General features: G+C 43.2%; 1 pseudogene; it reads right to left on the reverse strand.

Moving 5' to 3' along the window:
* Positions 1-13,577: 13,577 nt before the first annotated feature.
* On the reverse strand, positions 13,578-14,405 carry LOC127122634 (G2/mitotic-specific cyclin-2-like; annotated as a pseudogene).
* Positions 14,406-15,257: the final 852 nt, after the last annotated feature.

Genomic DNA, 15,257 nt, shown 5'->3' on the forward strand with positions numbered 1-15,257 from the left:
TGCTCGAACTGAATTCCAACAACCAGTGCTGTCATTTCGCCATGAGTAAGATGTCCATCTTTATTTTCATCAATTGTTGCAAATAACTTTCTAATTATGTCTGTATCGGGTTCGCCATTATCTTTCAGAAGCTTTCCCAATGAACGCATCTTCAAATGTCTCAGAAACCCCAAAATAACATGCTTATGTTTGATATATTCCAATTTTTCGTTTTTGTATCCAGGGTTGGAAAATTTGGTAAAGGCAATACGATATCAATAAGCAGACAGGAATAACAAGACCAATCAAAACAGCCAAGTGCTTTCATTCATTTTTTTGTTTAATGAAACTCTGAACCAATGTCTACTGCAAAGCCGATTGTATTTGAGGCTTTGGCCAGGTAATATGGTGTATTTGAGGCTTTCTGGAGAGTTTACTTGGTCCTTTGCATAATGTCCTGCAAGTATGGTCTATGGTTGGAGACAACTGCAGAATTTCATGCCTTTCTCCACATCTTTGTTGCAATTTTGGGTTTATGTTATACACGTTTGGATTTGGCTTGCAGCAGGTACTAGACTTATAGCAGGCGGCGACAACAGAAACAAACCATGTATTCAATTGCATTTCCCTGGCGCACATGGACTCTTGTTCACACTGACGGCACGGTACTGCTGGCTCTTGGATTTGCAGGTCAGAGTATGGTGCTGGAGGATACCCCTGCGGTTCCTAAACGGTCTGCGGAAGCATAATGCAGGGAAGGGCATGGGCGACTGTCATGATAGGATGATGTGTATTCTTTGTTGTTTTTTTTTTAAAAAATTATTTCTTCCATTTGGCTTGGCTGTAATATTATTCAGAACCTAGGATTGCTTGTAACCGACAACATGATGCATTTCCATTGATGGTAATCGAAATAAAAAGGTCTGTTACCCTAGAACTTTGTTCGGATAATGCGATTTCAAACCGAAATTCTAAACCAAACATGTTGCATCTTGAAGTCTATCTTTGGATTCTAAGATCTGACGATTCTGCATTTTGAGTCATGAGGACTTCGTGCCAAACAGATCCAAGAGTTTACCAAGAATTTCCAGGTGAAATTAAAGCTGGACCTGAATCAATTTTGTCTTCAGAATTCCCAAAATCATCTTCAAGTACATAAAGAAGCTTCCTGTAAGTATGTCCATCTACAAGGTCCTTTTCTTGCAACTCTTGTAGAAACCTCATGGCCTCTTTTACCGCATCATCAATCTCTCCAACGAGTGCCAAAGAATTGACAAGCGAATTATAAGATTTACTATTCGGAGTGAAACCTTTGGTCTTCAATTCATGATACAATTCCTTGGCATTCTCTGTTCTTCCTTTGGCACACAACCCATGAATCAAGTAATCATAAGTTAAAGAATTGGGTTTGCAATCATAAACAACGCCCATCTGATGAAATATCCTCAATAATAGACGCAACTTTATGAATGAATTTTCAAACATAGAAAGATTCAAATTCTATTCTTCTTCATTGTAACCTTTTCCTTAAATCGATCATTTCCCCCAAATGCAGTCCTAGAGCCTCTTACTCAATTCTTACGCAAAGCAAACAAAACTCAAAGATGTGTAAAACATATCGCTACACCTCCTTTTACACAATTTGATCAAACACATGTTTATGGGTGTAAGCTTTTTAACGCAACCTGACTAGTCATTATACCAAAGTAATAACTGATTTTATCACATGATAAAGGATTCCATGTCTTGCTTGACCAAGGGAAAACAATCACTCTATCTCAAGACAACACGACGAGGCCCGAAGGTTTATGGAATAGCAGGTGATAACAAGTCTCAACGAAACAAGTCGGTGGATGGATTCATGACCAGATGAAATGATCATGAAAAAGGAATGCAAACGAAAGGTTGATGAAAAAAAATTCAAAGCCAAAATCGGGGTATGACAGTTGCCCCTATTTAAGCGTCTTCAACTAGAGAATATGAAGCAGGACGTTCTTCATATGATCATAGTAGGAGATGGTTAAATACTAAGAAGACCCGGATTTTGATCCTGAATCCCTATGAAATAATTAACAATGCCTGTCAGAATCAGCAAGAAGCAATCCCAAAAGAAGAATCCGTCTGGTACGGTGAAAATCGGCCTGAGTACCGAAACAGAAAGTTGACCTGGATACCAAAATAAATGGTAACACAGGAATACCCATGGCCCGAACGCCACACATTAGTCTGAACACTAAGCATTGGAATATGAGAGTATCAATGTTGGTCTGATCACCGGAAATCTGGTCTGAACTCCACTTCGATTTGGAAATCGGAAACTGGCTTGAATGCCACTTCGGTCTGGATACCGGGAACTGGCCTGGACGCCACTTCGGTCTGGATACCGGGAATTGGCCTGGAATGCCACTTCGGTCTGGATACCGGGAAAACTGGCCTGAATGCCACTTCGGTCTGGATACCGGGAAAACTGGCCTGAATGCCACTTCGGTCTGGATACCGGGAAAACTGGTCTGAACACCACAAATTCTTCGTCCTGATTGTTGAGAACTTCTTCGATCTGGAAATCGGAAACTGGCCTGAATGCCACTTCGGTCTGGATACCGGGAACTGGCCTGAATGCCACTTCGGTCTGGATACCGGGAACTGGCCTGGATGCCACTTCGGTCTGGATACCGGGAAAACTGGTCTGAACACCACAAGTTCTTCGTCCTGACTGTTGAGAACTTCTTCGATCTGGAAATCGGAAACAGGCCTGAATGCCACTTCGGTCTGGATACCGGGAACTGGCCTGAATGCCACTTCGGTCTGGATACCGGGAACTGGCCTGAATGCCACTTCGGTCTGGATACCGGGAACTGGCCTGGATGCCACTTCGGTCTGGATACCGGGAAAACTGGTCTGAACACCACAAGTTCTTCGTCCTGACTGTTGAGAACTTCTTCGATCTGGAAATCGGAAACTGGCCTGAATGCCACTTCGGTCTGGATACCGGGAACTGGCCTGAATGCCACTTCAGTCTGGATACCGGGAACTGGCCTGAATGCCACTTCGGTCTGGATACCGCCTCGGTCTGAACACCGGAATACTGGTCTGAATACCATAAGTTCTTCGTCCTGATTGTTGAGAACTTCTTCGATCTGGAAATCGGAAACTGGCCTGAATGCCACTTCGGTCTGGATACCGGGAACTGGCCTGAATGCCACTTCGGTCTGGATACCGGGAACTGGCCTGGATGCCACTTCGGTCTGGATACCGGGAAAACTGGTCTGAACACCACAAGTTCTTCGTCCTGACTGTTGAGAACTTCTTCGATCTGGAAATCGGCAACTGGCCTGAATGCCACTTCGGTCTGGATACCGGGAAAACTCTTCATGTCTATCAGCATCGGCGAAGATAACAAAATAGTGATACGTGAGCCGGCACGCATGCCAAAGACCTATGCTGGGGATAACAATCGAAAGATTTGACCAAAGAGTGCATGGGATATATCATCTATAGCCGTCAAAACGTAGATAATACACTCGCATGGAAGATTATCCATAACCGGGTTACAGGTTGTTAAATGAATAATCGACCGAAAAGAAAGGTATCAGGGTACCAGGACTAGGCATGCAAAAGATGACCAATCAAAAGAGGATAAAGTTGCTAACTCGGAGCAAATACCCAAAAGAAAGGGGAAGACCCACTGGGGACAATACTGCTTGATCAGGGCAAGTATCCAAAGGGGACAAGACTATCAATACCACAAAGAGGGGATTACATCTACCGGTTAGTAGGCCGAAAACCACGGAAAAGTAACCAGTCATCGATAGGATGAGCACACAGGGTTAACTCCACCAGGGGGATGAAAGTGGGATTTTACAACTACCAGTTAGTAGGTAGAAAACCACAAAGATAGGACTTACAACTACCGGTTTGTAGGTAGAAGCCACAGAAAAGTAACCAGTCATCAATAGGATGAGCACAAAGGGTTAACTCTGCTAGGGAAGGAAAGTGGGATTTTACAACTACCAGTTTGTAAGTAGAAAACCACAAAGATAGGACTTACAACTACCGGTTTGTAGGTAGAGGCCAAAAAACAGGATGAACCACAAAGGTTACCTCTGCTAGGGGGTGAAAGTGGGATTTTACAACTACCAGCTTGTAGGTAGAAAACCACGAAGATAGGACTTACAACTATCGGTTCGTTGGTAGAAGCCACAAATTCCGCTGAGGATGAGATGAATGAGTGCCGGTTAGTGAGCGACTATTCATTTATGCCCCAGGGAAGCACAGGAGACAGCCAACAGGAAGCCGATTTAGGATCGATCCAAAAAGGCAAACTGAATCAGGACTCATCCTAATGAGGAAAGAACTCAATAGGGAAAACCCATCCCATTAGGGAGGGAACAGAAACAACCGTCATCCACGAGGATATAACTCAGTGGGGAGCGCAGAAGGAAATGGTAGACACTTTCTGCTTAAGGGGTAGACTCTACATGGAGAGATCAGACACACCCACTGCTGCTAAGGGAATGGACCCAAGCTTGCAAGATGCTGCCAACTTCAGGGAGTAACACTGCTGGGGATACCCACTCAACTAAGGAGTCACTTGTCGGGAAAACACCAACTTTTCAACCATGCTGATGAACCCAATTCTGAAGCCGATCCAATGGCGCGATGCTAAACTCTTTCCAACAACCCAATCTCGGCTGGTCACCCCGGCCTAGGGCTAATGGACATGTTTGCAATGTTGATGCATGAGTTTTTTTGTTTTACACAATGCCCCATGATCATGGAAATGCTATGCACTAATGATGCAATATGTTATGCTTATCTAAATGATGAATGCATAGACACACGTCTCCTCCAGAGACAACACCGGGGAACTCCAGGAACTGTGCTGAGGATCTTATAACCATGTCAACTTCCATCCTGCTGGGGAAAGACAAACCTTGCTGGGGATGCACTCCATCGAACTCGAACTGCTTGGAGATTGCCCTGCTAGGGGAGGCAACCCATTCTTATCTCTATTGGGGATGATTTTCTCCAAACCCGATCCGCTTGGGGATCTCACTGAGGGAAAACCATCAACACAAACCCTACTGGGAAGGCAGTAACCTTCAGGCTCGCTGAGGAGACACTGATCTCAAATCTGTTAGGGAGGATCTACTGGAGAGATCTGTATCAACAAATAGCAGGAGACAACCATCAACAGATACACGGCAACAGCTGCATCATGAGTATCTGAGTGCTATGATTATGCATGCATGCATGATACCTAAGAATGTATGATGAATGCTGACAAACAGACGTGCTCAACACACAGGTCCGGGAATCAACCATCCGGTACCACTCTTCCGGAGGGAAAACCAAAGTCACCAGAGAGACGAGAAAATCCATTGGAGACTGGGATATCAGGGAGCAACACCATCCTGCAGGGGAGGAAGGCCACCAGAGGCTTCCGGAGGGATCGTCGGTCACAACCGGAGAACAGAGCTCAGCATACAGGCGGACGCGCCATGACCACTCGTGCTGGAGATCAGAGATACCATGAAGCAACCAAATCTCTGATGAGAGTAGATAGGCATTGATAAAGCTCCTTATGCAAACAACTCCACTGAGGGATCTATCTGAGGATATGATGGAGTACTGGGATGTCAATCCACGAAATACTGAATCTTCAAAGAAAAGCAACTATGCTGGGGGAGAGAGGAAGACTGCTCTGCTGGAGAGAGGAAAGTTAAAGTCTTCATTAAACACTCTGCCTGGGAACCGGCCCATAAAAAGTTGTTTCAACAACAAACTTGCTAGGGGTGCCCCACAATAGGGTTCACAAACAGCACTCTACTAGGGATGCCCCACTATAGGTGCTAATAGGGACTTGGAAGAAAAAAAACTGCACTGCCGGGGACATGAAGATGAACAACTTCAACCAACACTACACTGGGCAATCTCGCTGAGGAGAAACCATGAGAGGTTCTACAGGGAAAAGATACAGTCATGCTCGAGATACGAACAATTGTCTTACCTGTTGGTAATCATACCGCCCTTGGGAGAGCACTGTGGGTCTCCTAAGTATCCTTCCATCATTGTGAATATTCACTTAGTTTGAGAACAATTTTGAAAAATTTATTTATTTTGAAAAACAATGATACTTTATCAATTAAAACATGCAAAACGTTTGTTGAGTTGAAACAAATAAGAGTGCAAATAATTGGATAAAAGCTCAAATTGATGTGATGGAATGGTAGTCTGCAAAGGGCGAGACTCCATAGATCTGTACAAGTTTGAAATCGGTGATATATATTGGAGAGGGCTACATTGAACATAATGACCCTTACTCTACCATTCTGAATTTCGATGTATTCAGAGCTTCAGTCGACGACGCATCGAGGATTCCTGACGGATGACAGATATAGAACACAGTCTTGTCAAGATGCAGTTACTTGCCAAATCCCTAATTTTTGCCTAGATTGCCCCAGTGTGAGGTGCTCAATCTAGCGGGATGCGAATTCTTTTTTTTCCAATGTCTCTAACTTTTGCCTGGATCGCCCTTTCGGGTTTTCAATCCACCGAGACGCTCCTTTTTGCCTAAGTTGCCCTTTGGGGTGTTCGACTTAGCGAGCTTTTTGTTCTTTTTTTGTTTTTTTGCGAAGTATTTCTTGACTGCATCGGGAATTCACAGGACGAGTGAACTTCTTCATCCATTGCTGTAAGTCTCAGAGCGCCGCCTGAAAAGACTCTCTTGACAACCTATGGGCGTTCATAGCTTAGGGTTCACTTGCCCCTGGAATCGGGTACGAAAGACAAGACTTTCTTGAGCACAGGGTCCCTCGGAACACACGAGGCTTGACCTTCTTATAGCGTGCTTTCGTCACTCTCCGCTGATATAACTAACCATGACACATGGTAGTTAATCTCTTCTTTTCGATCGAATTCAGCATCAGTCAACTTGGGACTTTGAGGGTGCTATTTTTTCTTTTGTTTCTTTCTTTCTTTCTTTTGATTCTGATTTCTTTTGATTTTGCACCCTCTTCTTTCTTTGTATTTTCTTTTTTCTTTTTCTTTTATGCCCCAGTTGGCTGTTCTGCTGATTCTCGAGATACAGCTGAGTGATCTTCTTTTCTTGCTCAAGAAGTCGGAAAATCTCGTCAGGAATCCCTTCAACATCATCCTCTTCCGCTTCGAATACAGGGAATTCACAATTGGGAGATGACGTCAGATCATTGTGTTCAATGGGTTTAAGAAACAACCTGCATAATGATTTTGATATGAAAAGCTTTTTGGAAATCAAACAAGACAATCGTTATGCAGATGAAAAGATTGTTTTTATTCCTGTTTTTAGGGTTTTTTGTGATCACCAATTTCATGTAAAAAGCGAAAAAGGAAAACAATTGGAAAAAACAAATGTTTAACATGCATTTATTTGAATGAAAATATCATTGCACAAAATGTTGCCAACAATGTCATCACTTCTCCTTTTGGCATGGGAGAAGGGTTTTTAAACAAAGTGATTATTACTCTGACTTCTGAACAACTGTAGGAACAACCACAGTGACCCATTTGTGATAGATCCCACCAGGGATAACAACTGTCAGTATCCTTTGCATCAGCAACTTCTGCTTTTGAACAAACCTCTTCGTTGAAAACCTCAGAAGAATAACCATCGCCAACCCGGGACTTGCCGTCTTCAAGCTTGATTAACACGGGGACCTAAGTCTTCAAAGCTCAGAATCCCTGACCTCACAAGGTCTTGAACCTTCATCTTCAGCTGGAAACAACTATCCACATCATGACCAGGAGCACCCGAATGATACACACAATGCTGTTCAGGCCTGTACCACCACCGAGGGTTGACGGGTATAGCCGGCGGGTCTCAGGGAGTAATCAAGTTCCGCTCTATCAAAGAGGGACACAGCTCTGCATAGGACATAGGGATCGGATCAAAAATGATCTTCTTCCTCTCATTACTCGTACTGGCTTGATTACCATTGGGAGGCCGGTAAGCCTGCTACTGAGGACGATGTTGTTGATGCTGATATTGCTGACTTGGTCTTCTCTGTTGTTGTTGAGTTTGAGTGGCTGGAATAGTCACAGCAGCAACTTGCCGATACTGTCCTTTGTTCACACTCCTCCGACGGTGCACAACGTTTGTCTCACCCTCTCCCCTTCTGGGTGCCCCAGAGGATGGCTTTTTAGAACTTGAAGGATTTGAAGAGCCAAGATGGCGAACCGGAGCAAGAGTTGCTCTGACATTAACAGTCTCTGTAGCAAGGGGCTGTCTACTGATTATAATACCCCTCAAATCTTCACCCACGGCATAGTTGTTGACGGGAATAGTGACAGCAGTAATTTGATCATTGACAAGGACCCCCTCCGGTGAAGCACGACTGGGCGGCAGAATCACAGCTTCCTGTCTCTGGGCTAAGGCACGCAGCTCCTCTTGCCCCTGAATAACTCCTTGCATCATGGTCATGAACTGGGCCATGTTCTGCCCTCATCTCAGCCAACTCAGCTTGGACTTGATCCATACTCCTCTGATGATTCAATCTGGTTGCGGTGCGGACGATGATCAACAATCCCGTCTCAGTCAAAACCCAGAGTGAGAAGTCTCTCCCAAGCATGTTTGCAATGCAAGGATGATATGTGCATGATATGCATATGATGCGGATGCTATTTTATCATGAATGATCCTGAAAAGGATATGCACACGCGAGTTATCTTTTTTTCATGCATTATTATTTTTTGGAAAATAAACATGCTATGATGCAAAGGATGGAGCCAAGACTGGCAGGTTATGCATCTCGGCACACAGGATCCGAAGCTTCGGCTTGAACTCATGATCACAACCATCTGAAACCCAAAGTCAATCTGATCAACTGGATCTGAACCCAAATCTGGAGAACCGAGTCACCATAAATCCGACTTGTGGAGTTCCGAAATAAACGGAACTGGAGATTACATTACTATCATCACAGGATCATCCATTGAATGGATGACAGCCAGATCCTCTGAACCGGTACTCTCAATTCAACCCGGGGATCCGAAATAAACGGAACCCATTGATAAACCACGGACAGAACTCCGGGGTCCCAGAAATAAACGTCCATAAATTTGGCTGAACCAAAGTCACCATCACAGCACCACTAGCAGAAACCGTATCCGTAGAGATCAAACCCTCCCCTCACAGGTAGGTTCTAAGAACAGAAGTTTGTCAGCTTCAGCCCTTCGGTCGAGAATAATACGTTTACCACTGAAGGTTTGGCATTATTACGGGATAAAAGACCTCTGCTGACTCCCCTCAACAGGATATCCTAAAGCAAGTTCCCAGTCTCGGGGTCCTCGGATTGAGCAGCGAGAATGCGCCCACCAGAGCTAACATAATCACGTCTCGGAGGAGAGGCCTCGACTGAGTTCTCGGGAAATGGTCACCAGAGTCGACGATTTCTAAAGGAATATCTGTCGTTATGGAACACCCATAGGACAAAATATATCCAAGAGAAACCTCGTCTGGGTGTGGTTCTTCACGAACGACTTAACGTAGCAACATGCCACGCAAGCCTCATGAACATCCACTCTAAAATCTGTGTGTACACTCAAGCCTGGGTAATGGGCTTACCTCTCATAGAACACCCCACCCTAACAAACAGATAAACGGCAGCAGATACAGCAAACATATGTACATGAATGCAGTAAGGTAAAGCAGGTAAATGCTGAAAATAAATAACTGTACAAAAGAATAAACACCCAATAAACAAGAAACCTACAAAAGCTAGGAGGGACTCGCTTAGGGAAACTATATCCCCAGCAGAGTCGCCAGCTGTCGCAACCCGAAAAATATAGAGGTGCGAAAAAACAACCGGCGAAAGAAAAAATGACAGAAGAGTCGCCACCGTGCGTTATTTATCCCAAAGGAGGGAAAGGAAACGCTCGAAGTAAACCTGGAGAAAGGAAAGGAAAAGACAAGGTCTCGCAACCAAATCTTGGGTTCGGGAGTCGATTATGCGAAGGGAAGGTATTAGCACCCCTACGCATCCGTAGTACTCTACGGGATCCACTCTTGTTGTTTCTTGTCTAAAGGGTGTATGTTTATCTAATGTACTATTTACTAAAAGGGTCAAGAGAAAAAAAATGACTCGCACGGATGTCGCATCCACTGCATACGTATCTCATCTGGAATGAGAATCAGAGTCTTCGTAGCTCGGCTACCTAGGGGTTAAGGATAAGTGTGCTCGCTGAGACATCGTGCCTTATGCCTACGTATCTCATCGGGAATGAGAATCAGAGCAAAACGTAGTTCAAACTAACTACGGGAACAAAGGGCCTCGATTGCAACTAGGGCAAGAGAAAGGGAATGTCTCGATCGCAACGAGGGCGAGAGAAAAGATCGCAACAAGGGCAAAAGAAAATAAGGATTAGTTGTTAGTCGTTAGTCAAACTCGGCAAGACATCACATCTTGTGCCTACGTATCTCATCTGAACATGAGAATTAGAGTTGTCGTAGTTCGGCTACACGCACACAAACAAACACAGGCAAAGGCAAACGTGGAGCCTGACTGCCAATCACTGGACTTACATCAGCATCCGAACCAAACACACACAAAGGGGCAAACGTGGAGCCCGACTGCCAATCACTGGACTTACATCAGCATCCGAACCAAACACACACAAAGGGGCAAACGTGGAGCCCGACTGCCAATCACTGGACTTACATCAGCATCCGAACCAAACACACACAAAGGGGCAAACGTGGAGCCCGACTGCCAATCACTGGACTTACATCAGCATCCGAACCCAACAAAACCACACTGGAACCCGAATGCCACTTGATGGACTTACATCAGCTTCCAAGCACACAACAACCAAACAAGTTAATAGGGAGTCGGGAACTCGAGCCTATAACTGTCAAGCACACACAAAAAGAAAAAAGAAAGGTGCCCGGAGTGGTCTCGTACGACCACCTGCCTACATACCTCGTCTGGAACAAGGATCAGGGCGATGTAGTTCCCCTGAACGGGATTGCCATCTGAACATGGACTTACAAAGGAGGACACCAGTTGTGTCAGAAGAGAGTGGGCGATGTGTTCACGTCCTAGCAGTAGGTGTCGCAGCTCGCTGAATCGAGTCTTAGGCAGTTACCTCTTTGCAATAGAACGGACTACATGCCACAAGATTGGAGACGCTCGGAAAGGTCTAGAAGTAGGGAAGCTCTGCCCTAAAGTTGTCATGCAATATGTACTTAAGTGTTAGGATTTACAAATGGGGATATCTACCTAATGTTAGCATGCAAAGAAATGGGAAAACTACCTATGTTATCATACACAGGGTTCTATCTAATGGGTGCTACCTAATCGGAACAAGAATCGACGAATGGAGCAAGGAGAAGTGTTAGGGATAAGGGTAGATGGCGATGCATGAAGCAATCGACTTACAAGGTTGATGGTGATGCATAAAGCAATCGACTTACAAAAGGGTGGATGAATACGTGCTGGTTCTGTTAGGTTTTGAAAAAAATGATTACTCGACGTTGGATCGAGGTTTTGGTCTTGTTTTGAAATGGTTATCGGGTGTTCATTTTATTTCTTGTATTAACAGATGAATAAAGAATGAAAGAATATTATACATTTCATGGGAGAGGGATACATTTGTTATGAATGGGGGTTGTTCATGGCAAACAAACAATAATAATACATGCCTCATACACCATACAAGTAGGCCACAGTTAATCAAACAATTAAGATATAAACAAGTATATAATCGAATCAAACGATCAAAGAATGAAATAATGAAGCATTAAACAATGTATGAGTGTAAGTGCAAGGGACATGTCTCATTGTAAGGAAGCCCAAGAGTAAGCTATGTGAGGTTGATGGCGATGCTTAAAAAGCAATCGACTTACAAGGGTGTAAAAAATGGGCTCGATATTAAATCGAGAAAAGTATGATTTTTATAGTTTGAAAAAATGGTTTTTGAACTAAATTAAAATACAACAACTATGCATTATTAACAAATGAAATTATAATACACATAAAAAAAATATTAACAAAATACTAAAAGAAAAATAATATAACTAAAAGAAATAAAGTGTCAAAAAAAATCCACACATGAGTATTGAACCCACCCCACTTAAGATTATAAAACTACCCTCTCTCCACTAAGCCATTTATCATTAGTTATTATCTTAATGCTATTTTAGATATGTAAACCAAGATATGTTAGACATTAGAATAAAAACTAAGATAAAAAATCTGTTGGACTACCAGAAAAAGTCAAACCCAGCCGTCTGGCTGTTGGATTCACAAGGTTAGGATTTGGGAACACTGAATAGCATTTAACTAATACTAATATCAATAAACCCTAGTTAATGACTATTGAGAACTCTAAACGTTCAACCATTGGGATTTAAAGGTTCTGCTAAAAAAAGAGAAACAATAATGAATAAATAAAAAGGAAAAGAAAAGGTGAGGACAACGAAGGAAAATCCAGAATCCCAATCGTCATCCTCTCTCTATCTCACTCGCCCTCAACGAAAACTCCCTCTGCTCTCGCGTCCTCAATCGATCTCTCAAATCACAACCTCACTCAATCGCTCAACCTCGCTCATCAACGCTCAACCTTACTCACTTCTCTCACAATCTCACTCAATCTCGTTCCCAATCACCCACATCTCAACCAAACGCGACCTCACGTTTGCTCTCAAAGTCTCTCTCTCGATCGTGCTCTCAATCCCGTTCTCAATCAAACTCAGATGCTCAACAACGCTAAACAAAAGACAAGCACAAATCCGCGGTTTCAAAGAGACATCAAGCGGGAATCTCACCTTTGGCAACAACAATGAATCAGGTGAGCTCGAATCTTTTTCCTCCTTTCCAATACTTTTTTTTTGGGATTTAGGGTTTTGATTCGGTGGGTTTGGTCCGCCTCCGATTTTCTGTTGTTCTCTAGGGTTTTGTTGTTGTGCTCTCCTTCTTTTTCTTACTGACTTGCTTCCTTCTATTTATGTTCTGTGAATTAGGGTTTCACAAAAAATGCCTTGGGTCCCAAAAGAGTAACTCCGCAGAGCACTCTGGATGCTCAGAAATCGGATTAGTCCCTTTGATGTATGGATTTGAGACAGGTAATCTGAGCATGTGCTTTCCCCTTTGTTTTTGTTTTAATTCCAATTTGGGAATTTCTGGATTTTGAATTTTTACTAATTCATTTGCTCGTTTTACTGCAGTGACTTTCTTGTAACCTCCAGCTAACTCAATTGTGTTACTGCAGTGAATTCAGAGTATTGTTACAGGAGTCATGAGTTGAATGGTGCAGCAAAACAATGGATTAGCATGGAATTCTCTACAGGTTCAGTGGCATTGGGTTATTGGTTTGATAGACTCCTCATGTTTGGTTCAGTGGTACTTGGCATTGGGTTACTGGCTATTATGCTTTACAATTCATTTGTCTCGATTCTTTTGTTGCAGGTCTTGTGGTCATGTTGGATTATTTCGGCAGGAGTTTCCATGTAGCTCCCATGAGCCATTATCAGTATAAACTACAAGTGTGAGCAATTGGTTATCAACCGGATGTGTGGTTATGGCATGTGTGATGTTTAAGTGTTGTGACATGATTTTGGTTAATTATTTGGCTTGACCCTTCAACTGTATGCTTTTTTTTACTGAACTGTTTTTTGGATTGTTGGGCAGGATGCTGGTGTGCCATTCACAAGTTTTGTTCCAGTGCTTGAAACCGCTGACAGTGCATTGAGCTGTGTAGACCGCAGCAGCAGCCACCAAGGATGGTGGAAACTTCAGCATCCCATAATCCACCAGAGATAGCTCTTCCCAGAAAAAGAAGCTACCATCTCAAGTTTTGTTAGCTTGAGCAGCCTTGAGAAACATTCTCATGAAAACATATGCTGTTGGTAGAGACATGTTATACTGCAGTGTGTTGAGCATCAGCTTCTCCATTTGGAGAAGTTCCTTCCTTGAGTAAGCTTTGTCAGAGATATGGATTAGATCCGAAACGACAGGAACGGAAACTTCCTCATATTTGCATGCCAAAAGCATGGCAACAAAACCAACCAGCTGAAGTTTCTTTCTTACGACATTCTGCTTTGCCAAGAATCGGTCTATGAGATTAATTGTAAGAAACAATGTCTCTTGCATGAGGTCAAATTTGTCATGCACCTCAATAAGCCAGTCAACTGGTACATCCCTCATCCTCTCATTAAGGTCAGCTTGATCTTCCATATAGGTTGGTGAAACACAGCCAATGCACTCAATTTTTCTGTAGTAAGAATGAAGATCTTCGATATATTCCACAACAGCAAGAGCATTATTTGCATCACAGCCATCAATGTCCAAAACCCCCTCTCCATCGATATCCTCCATCTCAACCTCTTCCATCTCATGAGGATCACCATGGATTGGTTCAGTTTGCTCTAAAGTCATAGGGACAGGTTGATCTGCTCGAACTGAATTCCAACAACCAGTGCTGTCATTTCGCCATGAGTAAGATGTCCATCTTTATTTTCATCAATTGTTGCAAATAACTTTCTAATTATGTCTGTATCGGGTTCGCCATTATCTTTCAGAAGCTTTCCCAATGAACGCATCTTCAAATGTCTCAGAAACCCCAAAATAACATGCTTATGTTTGATATATTCCAATTTTTCGTTTTTGTATCCAGGGTTGGAAAATTTGGTAAAGGCAATACGATATCAATAAGCAGACAGGAATAACAAGACCAATCAAAACAGCCAAGTGCTTTCATTCATTTTTTTGTTTAATGAAACTCTGAACCAATGTCTACTGCAAAGCCGATTGTATTTGAGGCTTTGGCCAGGTAATATGGTGTATTTGAGGCTTTCTGGAGAGTTTACTTGGTCCTTTGCATAATGTCCTGCAAGTATGGTCTATGGTTGGAGACAACTGCAGAATTTCATGCCTTTCTCCACATCTTTGTTGCAATTTTGGGTTTATGTTATACACGTTTGGATTTGGCTTGCAGCAGGTACTAGACTTATAGCAGGCGGCGACAACAGAAACAAACCATGTATTCAATTGCATTTCCCTGACGCACATGGACTCTTGTTCACACTGACGGCACGGTACTGCTGGCTCTTGGATTTGCAGGTCAGAGTATGGTGCTGGAGGATACCCCTGCGGTTCCTAAACGGTCTGCGGAAGCATAATGCAGGGAAGGGCATGGGCGACTGTCATGATAGGATGATGTGTATTCTTTGTTGTTTTTTTTTTTAAAAATTATTTCTTCCATTTGGCTTGGCTGTAATATTATTCAGAACCTAGGATTGCTTG

The sequence above is a fragment of the Lathyrus oleraceus genome, chromosome 2, assembly GCF_024323335.1.
Source record: "Lathyrus oleraceus cultivar Zhongwan6 chromosome 2, CAAS_Psat_ZW6_1.0, whole genome shotgun sequence".
NCBI classification, from domain to species: Eukaryota; Viridiplantae; Streptophyta; class Magnoliopsida; order Fabales; family Fabaceae; genus Lathyrus; species Lathyrus oleraceus.